We start from the raw sequence: 13,591 nt of genomic DNA, 5'->3' as shown, positions 1-13,591 counted from the left end.
AAAAAGATATTTTAATATAACATTATGTAAATTATATTATTATTATAGAATATAATGATTTTTTTTTTTGTAAATTTTGAAAAATTTACTTAAAAATGTCGCTTTCTGGCTTATTGAAAAGATTGGTACATTTTTAATGATCAGCTAGGACAGGAAGATATCTTGTAGACGGCGTATTCACGTATAAGAGAACTGCATATATATCAAGGAGTGTCAATTATATGCATTAACTACGCTCTTTACAAATAAGCGAACGTAATTGATTATTTATTATACATTCGATAATATTCATAAATTCATGTAATGTTTTCGTCTAAACCCTCCATTTGAGACTAACTGATTTGCGGTGTAAAAAAAGTAGGTCTAAGAAAATATCCCTTTGTCAATAGGACGAAGTGTGAAGCCTTGTTTTTCCTCCAAAGGATCAAGAACATTATCATCTTCATCACGTGGAACCTTTTAGTCCGAAAGATTGCTCAGTTTGTGTAGAACTCAAGTGATTTGATTAAATGCACCTGTAAATAAACACTTCTTGTGCATTTAGACTCATTCTTTCAGGAAGTAGAACAGAATGCTATTCTTTCCACTGGAAAATGTTAAAAAACACTAAAATGAAACGGGAATTTAGCTGAGTACACACTTTCAAAATCGACAGGTGATGGGATGTCGTTTAGAAGGATAGGTGTGGTAAGTAGAGGCGCGCCGTTGCGAACATTCCCAAGAATAGTAGCCGTAGAGTGGACATGCTCATGGCGTTTCCGACGAAGCAGATCCGAAACACACATGAGAGAGAGAGAGAGAGAGAGAGAAAGCAAGAAGAAAAGACACGCATAGGCCTGGCAGGCCAACATGACAAAGCACTTATGACGTTAATGAACAACTACAAGTACGGACTATCACGGCAATGCCATTGATCATATGACTAAGAAATCGTGAAGGTGGACCTGGTGAAGAAACATTGGACAATGGAACCTTTCTCGCTGCTCCAATCAGCTGACGGGTGAGTAAACGTGCACAAAAGTGACGAGAAACAGACTCTATGAGGTTGGGGGGGGGGGGGTATGCTCCCAGTGTGTTAATAGTTCAATTATTCTGTTTTATAAGACTTTATTGTCGAAACCCGTAGGAAATACATAAGTGGAGATTCTTTTAATTATTAAAATTGTCACTGTCACACTGATCATCAAAATAATTAACCAAACGTCAGATCCCATACGCTGAAAAATCACTGTTTTGCCTTCCTTAATTTGAAATGACTTATCAGGAAGAAAGGCAGCCGATGATCAAAATGGAATCACTGTCTATCAATAATGTTTGAGTGTGACCACCGATTCGTCTCCAGATGGATACGATTTTTAGTTTCAACTTATCTCATACTCAACGCCAAATGTATAGAGGGTTCCTGTGTGTGATCTCAATCAACAAGACTATAATTCTCCCTTCAATATCGATAAACACCAAACTATCCAATACCCGATTATCCTGGCAAATCAACCTTGATCACTCATTAATGATACCTTTCTTTCGTCCATGCTGATCAATGAAAGAAAGAAAGAAAAAAAAAACACGCAGTGATGAACGATAACCTTTCTATACAGCCAATAAGGTTGTCATCGTTAAATTCACATTGGAGTCTGTTGCAGTCTTGATAAATGTGGGATCTTCGAACACATGCAGTTGAGTACGGGTCATTTGTTTTGTTAGCGCACTTCCTTCTCTGACTACCGCGAAGGCATTGGAAAATTACAACAATATAATACGAATATGGCAAATTGTCGGCAAACCTACTGTTTATTTGTCATCGCTAAATATTCAAATTGAGATTTAAAGATATGTTTTATTTCGTTATTTTAAGGAGGAAAAACTGGACTCGAGACTGTAAATCAAATCTCTCTCTCTCTCTCTCTCTCTCTCTCTCTCTCTCACTCACACACACACACACACACACACACACACTACAACATTTTTTTCTTTTAATAAATAATATCAGCAGGCTTCAGTCAATGTATTCATATTACCTGGAGATATCTATTCTGTTGCACTAAAATATTATAACGTTCTGTGACTCGAACAAGAAGGAATTTCAGAAGATTCAATTAGCGAAGGATCCTGTTGCAGGCAGAAGATACTATTACAGGAAATAGAGATGTCTATAGTTTGTTGTGGTAAGATTCCTGAAGATACTTGTAGTCCGTGACGAAACGGTTTGGTCCATTGTATACGATACCTGAAGAATATTAGTCCGTTATCTTTGAAGATATACAAAGTGCTATACGGAATAATTATAATGTAAGTTACTAAAAATAAAAAAATTATTTTCGCACAAAGAAAATAAGGAATGAGAACTAAGAATGTATAGATTGTGAAAAAAGCCTAACATTGTAAGTGTCTAATTTTGAGAACTAATTTTTTTCTTCTTTTTTTTTCTTCGAAATCTTAAGTCTTGAGGGTTCCGTTCTCTAAACTACTAAATATAGAGCGACTACTCCTATCTGTTCCATCCTCTGCTTGCTTTGCCGTAGTTCCTGGTCGACTGACGAAAAACGTCAACCGAACTTGACAGTGTGAAAATTATTTCCCCCACTAGTACCTGTCATGATCGGCTCTTTCTCTGTATACGTTGCTTTCATGCCTCGCCACCAGAGCTGCCTCAGCTCCCCCTTAATGACTCCTATAATCTCATGGTGATCGGGTTTGATTATTTGCTATTCACTGGTTTTGACACAAGATGAACAGATATGATTGATAATGGTGATTTAGATGTCGTAGCGTTCTACCTCGGCTGCAATACTGCCACCTCGCGGCTTTTGAGAGCTCCTGTCATGTTGCAGCGCCCTCTTGATTGCTCTAATAAAAAAAAAAAGTGAAAAGAAAAAAGTTTTTTTGGGGGGGAATAATTGCGTCTGCAGTCTAGACTTACTTTTTTTTTTTTCTTCCCCTTTATAGCTACCCGTTGAGGAGTGGCATCGTCTCAGTATGTGGCAAGGGAACTTGAAGTGCGTCCGTAAACTTACAGAATTTAGGGCATATTATCCGTCATAGTAAACATAATATTTTCTGTTGGCAGTACTTGCGTTTGAGTTTTATAAATGAAGGTGTTACACAATCATAGACGTTACAATTCTCTATTTCTTCTGCCTAGACGTGTGTAGCCTTCGTTAAATGAAGCGGATGAAATTATTTCAAACTACAAATAAATTCGCTATTAGATACTCTTAGCAATTTTGCAGTGCACATGGCCTGAAATCTACTTTTTTTTGTTTTTGCGCCTGCGCCCAACAAAGATTTCAATTCTTATGGATTTGTAAATATTTTGAATGGAAATAGACATGATTCCACTGACGTAATTTACATTTACTTTCATTGTTAAGGGAATGATATTGTTTCCATTGTTGAAAACGTCATCTGCGTCCATTGTTGATGGAATGATATTAGCTTTATCAACAAATGTTATTTACTTCCATTGTTAAGAGAATTATTTTACACTGTTGTTGAAGAATAGTACAATATTTTGTCAGTTATTGATTTCGTACCAATATTGGAACAATGCTGTGACATTTCTCATGCCCTTGTTAAGCTGCTATAACAACTCCTAATTATATAGTGAGTATTAAACAAAAACATTTTAAAATTAAAAACTATGAATTCTTGGCAAACTACGTCAGTAACGGTTAGCTTTTCTTTCTCTCTCTCTCTCTCTTAGCTCACTACTTTGGAATGTGTTTTGGGCTGATCGGAAAAACATTTTATTATTATTTTTTTTTAATTTTTATTTTTACTTGTTTCTGTTGCTGTCAGCTTGTGCTATGATAACAAAATACAGTGAAACGAAAACTACAAATTAGCAAAGAGTTTGAAAACAGAAATTTGAAAACATCGTTGTAATTAAAACATGAGAATTTGGGTAATCGAAAATTTCTGTCGAATTATATTCAAAAGAGGATTTTTACTACTTCTCACGTGATTCTTTATTTTTATATTACAAATAGGTAAACAGATTAACGTCATACAGTTAGTATTTATGTAGAAGTGAATATTCATTTATTTATACGTATAATAAAAATACGTATTCGACGTGCACATATATATTTTAATGAAGATAGGACTTCTGTCAGATATTTCTTTGCTACTTCACTGTTTTGATTTGTGTCTCGGCGTCAATGCCGTAGAGGTCATCCTCTCCTCCGAGATTTGTCGTCACTCTAGAAGGACATTAGTTTATCCACTTTAAAAAAAAAAAAATCACTGTTTCTATCACACTTAATTTTGTTTATTTCTAATAGTGTTCATTTTTGAACAATACTTCATTCCGTATTCGAGTACATCGTCTGTCCGGCTATCAAAACGGAGGCAGTGTGACTGATGAGAAGGAAAATGTGGCGATGAGTTTGATAAACAGTTGAAAACGGGTGTGATGACACTGACTGAACGAAAAGGACGGGGACAAATGGGAAGTTAGCATTGCGGGTTTCGCTAAGATCGGCAGACAGATGTTCGCCAATGGATCTAGAAATGCATCATGTTTTGGCGAAGAGCGAGCGAGCGAGCGAGAGAGAGAGAGAGAGAGAGAATGAATTATGAAGGATTTCCAAACATGATGGAACTTAATCCGTTCCAAAAGAGATGAAAATCTGTACTAAACACGAGAATTCCTTAACGTGACGATCAGCTGATTGTTTGGGTTTGCAAAAGAGCGCGAGGAGTGTGGACGGAAGGCTGCTAACTGCATGTTCGACGGCACGCGGGGATGTCACACGGCTTCGCCGTTACGCTTATTCTTCGGCTGCAAGATTAAATGAAATCTTCTCGAAGTTTGTCTCTGATTAAGGGGAAATAAAGCGAAGTAGGAACGGTTTATAACGAACACCATAAAAGACTCGTAATTGCTACGTTCCGGAAATGCCGTTTAGACAAAACGGTGCATTCGACTAATTTAACGCAGGTTAATTTATTACACGAGTTCGTAATGTTGCGTTACATTTAAGTAAAGTGTTCTCAAACACGAGTGCGCACGCACACAAAATTATTATTATTATTATTATTAAGAAAGACTCCACTGGCTTGACGATAAGGCATTCAACTCAGCCTCGGTGATTGGCCGAGTGGTTAACACATCCGTTCTTCAACCAACAGGCCCGGGGTTCGGACCTCATCATCGGCATGGATATTTTGTGAATACCTTCGTTCTTGACAAGAGCATTTGAATTTTCTAACCCTTAGTGTACTATAGACGTACTGCCTTTAGTGGCTGGGATTCTCATAAGAAAAAGAAATTCGGCAGCATATCAGACTTAAATCTAAGAATATTATCTTCTTCTTCTCCCTTCTACGTGTTAGGCCTACTAGCCTGTTACAGAGCTATCTTAACCATTGTAAGTCGTACCCATTCCGAGGATAAGGTGGCTAGTCCTATGCCTCCCGGTATATTCTATGGCTGTAGCTGCTTATGTTCAAGAGGCCGGTTTGTCTGCTTGCGGGAGGAAAAACCCCAGATAAACTGGTGTGAAAAAACCCTGCTGTTCACGCCCAAGACCGGCTAACTTGGCTATGGCTGAGAAAGATCCTTCAACTCCTCACGTCGTCGACGGGAATGGAACCCAGGACACTTCTTTCTCAGGCATATGGTTGCGAAGGTCACAGCCACTAGGCTAACCGCGCGGACTCTTAAGAATATTATTTAAAACATAAATCCAAAAAAAAAAAAAGACAGGAGTTATCCCAAATTTGAACTCATAGCAAAGGATTTTAGTAGCTACCAAAGATCGCACTTATACCACCATGTAGACTTCACCACTATAGACAGGTTAAGAATATCCTCGTGCAGTATCCCTCCCAGGGGAGGAATACTGCACGAGGAATAATGCAGATATTAAGAATTTCGAACCTCATAGTGGAAACTGTTTCCCAAATGCGGGGAAATAATTAGTAAGTCATAAAACTAACAAAAAGCAATACGCCTTTTTGTTACGATGCTACGAACTCTGCCGATGTCGTAATCGGGAGAATCATATCATATCCTTTCAGTGGCTTAAGCAGGCACTTAAACGCTTCCGGTCTTCCAAGTATCCTTGAATTTCCTAACCGTAATACGAGGATAAGACGGCTACTCCTATGCCTCTAAGTATTCTTGTCTTTAAATTCCATGTGTTCTACTGGCCGGTTTGTCTGTTTTCAGGGACGAAAAACCCCGAGTTTCGGGATAAAAACCCCCTACCTCTGTATGGAACCGGCTAACTCACCTTTCGTCGAAAGAGTCCAGATAAAGATTCCTCACGTCTTAGACTGGAATCAAACCCAGGTCTTTCTGACCAAAGGGCTTCGTCTATACTGACTAAGCTCTTCATCTCATGCAGGTCTTCCTGCACAAATACGCGTTATTCAGATCTTACCTTTAAGAAAACTTTCATATTTGACGCCCGTAGATGCCGTATGGTCACTGCCGTACCTCACTGGGTTTTTCGAACCCATAGCCATTTGGCCGGAGAGCGGATACGCTAACCATTCGGCCAACCTGGCGGGCTACTTTTCAGTAACCTCTTGAATATAAGGACTTTAAAACCTTAGATTTTAACTGGTCGAGTGTCCATTCTATGCCCTGATATAACTGCCTGTGCTGTATGTGCGTAGGCTGATTTGTCTGTTTTACAGAATGAAAAATTTAGCCATTTCTGAACGAGACACCTGTTAACCCATAAGTTTTCTTCTTCTTCTTTTTTTTTTTTTTTTTTAGACGTTCCTTACATCCTCCACAACATTCAAACTTTTTTTTTTCCCACAAAGAGTACGACTCAAATGTTTCTTTGAATTTCACGACAGATGCGTTCATTACTATCGAAAATCCTACATATAATTCTAACGAATATTTATAATGCATATATAAATTGTACTAAATTAGTTTCGTATTATTCTTTATTCACGATTATTTAACAAATTTAGCAGTTATAACTATTGTTACTTCATGGCATCTGACAGTTCCATCATCGAAAAAGAAAAATCAAAAAGAAAAAACAAATAAAAACGTTACTAAAGTATTTGTATGTGTTTGTCAAAGCCATCTTATAAAACTCTTTGCATTCCTCAGTACCGAGCTTCAGAGTATTGCCCGAATACGGACAAAAATGGCAAGTGCTGTAATAAACTTATCCTTGTTCGTCTATCTATAGTTCCAGTTCTAAATCCTCAGTTAGTCTACTCTTAAATTCTTAATTGTGACGTCACAATTAGTTTCTGTTAGAAGTATCAACGAAAAATTCAGAACCGACAGACGTAAGAAGTTAAAGCCTCATGGCCTACTAATGCAGCCATGTACAACGGATATGTTTGTACCAGATTACAATTTGTAAGCAATTTCGAATTAAATTGATTCATCAGTTCATCGTATAACAATTCAGTTGTATTTCTGACGTTTATAGTGACAATAAATAAGTATTAAACATTTTTAGATAGAATATAATGCTGTATTGTAGAACCGTATACCGTTTTGTGTGACTTAGTTAATAAAAGTTATTCGATTTAAATCAAAATTAAAGTGGCTCGATAATTAATGCAAATTTATTAACATTTCTATGCTTTTTAGCATAGAAATGCTAATAAAGAGAAATGCTAATAAAAAGAGCAGAGAACGTTATAAGAAAATTACAGATGGAAACGAACGCAAAAAAAAATATTCAAGCACTCCAAGAACAAAGAAAAACTCCTTTCGGACAATTAACGAAAGACTTCACTGCAGCTATAGAGGAATGGATTGAAAAAGGGCTTCCAATGTAGGCAGTCCATTTGCAATCAGAGTTCACAGTATCTCTCACGAAGCAATTTAAAAATGATCAAGTTTCTGCGAATCCGATCCTCTCTGTTAAAGATACACGAGTTCGGAGTCACATTTCACCAATACAAGGGGGATAACTGTGCTCAAATAACGCAATCGGTCTTGCACGCTATACCCTCGATAGCAATGTCTTCAGTTTCAACACATTAACAACCAAAATACAATGAAACATATTATTTACAAAATAGAGCAGTTGCTGATCTATAAACAAACAACTCGTGAAATGTACAAATGTTTGTTGGACTGTACATTTCAAGTTCATTGTTGAATTGTACATTTCAAGTTTGTTGTTGGATTGTACATTTCAAGTTCATTGTCGGATTGTACATTTCAAGTTCATTGTCGGATTGTACATTTCAAGTTCATTGTTGAATTGTACATTTCAAATTCGTTGTCGGATTGCACATTCGAGTTCATTGTTGAATTATACATTTCAAGTTCGTTGTTGGATTACATTTCAAATTCATTGTTGGATTGCGTAATTCACATTCATTGTCGCGATTGTAAACAATGTCCGTCTTGGTATATAACAACAGTGTTTTATTCTTGTGATACAAAAGACCTGATTATGCATTCAGTGCATTAATTTTTAGCCCTTAAATAGTATAACATAATTAACACATTATACTGTCGATATATTGGACGGTTTCTCTCACGACAACACAAATGCGATTTGGAAAAATTAGATCTTCGCATTATCTTTATAATCAAAAATTTAATAAACATGTAAAGAACAGGTTCTATTTAAGCCTTAGATATTTTATCACGATTTCCATTCTACCTTATAACAAAACAGCAACCATTATTAACAGTTAATTATCGTCGGCCTAAATTGACTAAAATATAGTTTTTGAAACCACTACAAACTCGATAAAACTATATAAAACTGTATAACCACTAAAAACTGTATAAAAACAGAACAATCCCAAAATAGTCAACATTTCTTTGGATTAAAACGAATATTCAAAATAATCATAATTCTTCCTGTATTGCCGTTTTATGAGACATGATATTGTCTTCCCTTAATTGATTCGCTACTGTAATTATGTACGTAATATCTAGCGATAACTACGCATAAGAATTTTACAACTTGAATTTAAAAGCTACAAACCACAATAAAAATTGTTAATGTTTTAACTATCTAGTAAAAGCAAGTTAGCTGAAGTACATAATTTTGATGCGCGTTTGTGGTGGCGTTATAAGTGAGATTGGCCATACGTATGCTAGTTTATGGCCTCGTATAGACTATATTATGTGTTATGCCAATGTATACCTTATGTTTATGGCTTCATGTTAACAATTAAAGTCCTTATGGCTGTTTTGTGATAGTCCAGTATATATAACAATACATCAATTCCGGGAACCCAATGAAACCCCAACAGTTTTTGAAAGATTAAGCAGAATGAGAAGTCATTCTGTTCAGGTATTGTCGAAAGGCAGGCATAAAATTACGAGAGTTGTCATGGTAACTGCAAATTCATTGTTGAGTGTCAACAATCACACAAATTATTGCTGTTTTTTTTTTTCAACAATAACTTAGTCATCGGCTTGAGTTATTTTTCCGCAATATTTCAGAAATATTTAAAATATTTCTGACGATACGTTTCGCCCAATGTTTTCATCAATCGCTATTTGGATCATGGAAAACTTTGTACAGAATACAAAAACAGAACAGTACTGGTAGGTTACGGAGAAAAGTTTGTGAATAAAGTTGCGTATTTAATCAGAAAGGCAAGTTGCATACATAAATATTTATCGGGTGAATAGCAAAGTCCCCCCTCAACAAAGGGTTTGTCGTTACTCATAGTGGCGTGCCTTACAAGTTGATATAAAAGAAAGTAGCAATTTTAGAAAGTGCTTTTGCTTCACAGAATACATACGAATAGGGGAAGACGAAGTACTAAGAAAGACGTTCGCTCATAACATGCCCAATCATCGCAAATATTTCACATACAGGATGAGTTCGCCTCGTTAGCATATATGGGAAGTCTTTGCCGAGTAGGAGAAACACTTCAAATAGTTTTATATTAATTAATATTGCAGCTTTTTTTGTTTTTTATTCTAAGATTATCTATATTTCTATTATTGTCTCATGAAATGATAGGATGGATTTAATATGAGACGCGTTTGCACTCTTTTATAAAGTTTCTAAATGCGGCCTATCTACAATAGAATATCGCAACAATACCATCAATTTCAACAATTACTTATTTCACTGCGCATGCGTGCATATAAGCTCTGGGGCATTCCGACCTATTCGGGCAAGTGTGAATGTATCGAACTAGTCATCCCCGAACGTTTTTTTTTTTTTTTTTTTTAATTTTTTCGTCAATCTGACCGCAGTCAAAGTCGTCCGTAGACATTCTTTGAATAGCGAAATGACAGCCCAAGGAAGGAGGCTGTTTGTCATCTGTCAAGCGGCACGTGCATCGCTAACCACACCTCACTTTTATCGAGTGGACCAGTAAGTTATGACCGTAGGTAATATCACTCGCTAGGCTCCGCCCTCGCTTGACATTTGTCGACTATTTTTCCACCTCCGAAGTTTCCATCCCCCCCCTTTTGTCCACAAAGGAATTATCCTACACGACTTTATTCCACCATTGTGAACACATACACAATCGAGTATTGCATTTTGTCTGCGTGTTACATTTTCCTCCTAGAGTTGGGAAGATTTGTCACAGTTAATGATTTTGTGCGTGTTGTTGGAACGGGTCCAGCATAGACGCCCAGGTGTGTGTGTAATTCATTAATGGACCCCAACTTTGGTGTTAGAAGGTTAACTGTTAAATTAAAGGTAGTGTGGATGACGCGTCTACTGTGGAAATCCGAAAAATAAAATAAAATACTGCATGATAAGGTCATCCCATAGAATAGATTTAACCTACAAACTCATTAGGACCCTGACGAAGTTGTTCCAGTCATTACATGAGGGGGGGAGGAGAGAATTAAGACCGTCAACATTGAGTAAGATATTTGTGAGTTATGTAGAAAAATCATTGTAATTACAAGTGTTGTATAATCAGCAATGAAAGTTCCTACTAATACTACTAGAGGTCTCTAATGATCAGCTTTGTTTTTAACTGAACAACGTTCAATTGTTGACACCCAATAATGAGTGTGGTTACTATGGCAACAACTGATAGTGTAATATTAGCTTGACATGAGATCTTAATCTACCACAACTGATGAAATAGCATCTGCTTATTATCTATGCAAATACCGATTTAAATTTTTGTCACAAACAAATTTATAACTCGGATGTCTCACGTATACAATAATTATAGAAACATATCTAAGTAGATTGAACTTAACTTGGTTTTTTTCTATGCATTATAATGATAACTAAAGAAATAATTCTACAGTTTGGGCAACTGTGTTCACAGTAGCTGGTTAACCGTATAAAAACACCACACAGACACACAAATGTATGTAAAGAATTGTCAACGATATCGTCCTAGTCGACCCAGATAGTCCAAACGCAGCTTAGCACTAACTACCTTGCTAGTAACTGTCAGTAAACACTAAGTAAATAGAGCGTCCGCCCAACAAAGATAACTCTATCTCTATTATCCCCTATTGTCCGCAGAGGAAATGAGTTTCATTTGGCGGTCGACTTGTTATACGTTTGCCAGACATTTTAATTAGAACTAAATATCTGGAAACACGGCATCTTGTCTATGAAAACTGCATTTTGTAGACAATAGGCGACCTGCAAAAGGAGAAGAGAAAGATGAGAAGTTAAATTGATTTTTCTTATTTTAAATTCGTGAAATTATCCTACAGGCTATTTACATGATTTGTTTTTAAGTCGTTTTGAATTAGCAAGGGTTAATCTTTAGAAAATGGAAATAGGACAGATATTGTGGGGGGGGGGTTGAACGCATATCTTATGACTCCTCTTTATTTTTAATTGAATTAGATGGAGATAAATGGTGGATTACTTCTGTTTAGATATGCACTTCAGGCTTTCGAAAAAGTAGAGTGATGGTTCTGCACTGGACAAATCCATCTGCAACTTAAACATATCATCGACATTCATTGGGATTCAAATTAACAGTCAGATTGGAGTCGGAGATAATATCCTCTCGGTCCTGAGTTGGATTTCAGCTCAAAGAATCCTGAGCAGCCTACCTACAATAGAATATTACAACAATGCCATCGATTTCAACAATTGCTTATTTCACTGCACATGCGTGCATATAAGCTCTGGGGCATTCCGGCCTACTGATATATATATTACTCAAATAAAGACAATTTAGTCGTGATTAAGATCAAATTAAGTCTGAAACCAATCATCATATATATAGACAAACTAGAAAGCCTTTATGTTGGGCGAAATACATAAAAAAACAACCTGATTACGAGAGTTGTTTCCTCCAAAATTTGCAGCAAATAATTATTGGAAACAATATTAATTGACCTGATGTTAGTAGACATAACAGTTGCTGCTAAATCAAGCAAGAGTTAGCAATATGTTTGTAGATACACACGTGATAATCAAAACGAAAAACTTTGCGCAACAGGAGAATTGGGCAGTAATTGAGGTTGGAAATTTTCATATGATCTTAATATTAATCGACAGAGATGCGATTCACACTGTTAGCAACAAGTTTCTATTTGATATGGATGAATGCTGTCCATTGGGGAGGATTCGTAATTCAGGTTAGCGTGTCCATTTTGACATACACCGAATATCGACATGCTTCCTACTCATCGCCTATTCACCATACACGCTAACAGGCTCAGTGCGTGTTCTGTTTTGCATGCAGAAAACGAATCGCACCTCTGTATTTAACCAGTCCTGTTTTGATAGTCATGTGCACATACGAAGACCTGTTTGTTGCGATCGCTATCTTGTTTACCAACATAAGATAATGCACTTTGTTACAAGCATTCTCTACAAGCTATTTTCCTCTGTATCAGGAAAACATCGTATTAAATAAATCTAATAGCTAGTTTGATTTTTGGGTATTGTTTGTTTTTTAATTGTTGATTTATGCGTCATGGATTCTTCATTGTTGCTGATTTATGTGTCTTGGTTCTTTGTTGTTGATTTGTTAATTTATGCAAAGTTGTTGGTTCTTGATTGTTGCTAACTTACGAGTCTTGGTTCATTGTTGCTAATTCGTGCGTATTTATTTTGTTGTTGATTTATATAAAGTTGTGGGTTTTTCATTGTTGCTAATTTATACGCTTTTACTTTCTTGATTTGTGGATTGTTGTTGGTTCCTCATTGTTGCATATTTATGCATATTTATTTTGTTTTTAATTGATAATATATGCGAGAGTTGTTGGTTCGTCATCGCTTTATGCTTTTTGGTTCTTTGCTGTTTTTGATTTATGAAAGCTTAACGTTGATGATTTAACGAATTCTGAAAAATCGCTAGCTGTGTACGATATCTCTCACTCAAAAATGTGTTATGACAGCACTGAGTGACAACAAATCATGCAAAATTTGAATCGAACATTTAGAGTAAAAATTGTGAATTCGCAGCCATCGAAATTTGTCTTTATCCTTTCTTTTTCCATATGGTTGCTTCTGTGGCAACACCAGGTGGCGCCTAAAACGTATCCTATATCTGTTTACGTTCCATCTAACCCGTGTAGGTGTGTGTCAAAGAGCTCCTCGATGTTGGAATTTCTAACTGCTCGCATAAGTAACTGACTGAGTGTTTATTTAAAACATTTTCCCTTCCCCTTTCTGTCCCTTATCTAAGAAGGCCCCCTCCTTTTTTTCTTCCCCCCTTACCCAGCACCGATGCA

Source organism: Typopeltis vanoorti, chromosome 13 (genome assembly GCF_054136105.1).
Source record: "Typopeltis vanoorti isolate ZY-2024b chromosome 13, IOZ_Tvanoo_1.0, whole genome shotgun sequence".
Lineage (NCBI taxonomy): Eukaryota > Metazoa > Arthropoda > Arachnida > Uropygi > Thelyphonidae > Typopeltis > Typopeltis vanoorti.
This window is presented reverse-complemented; position numbering follows the sequence as displayed.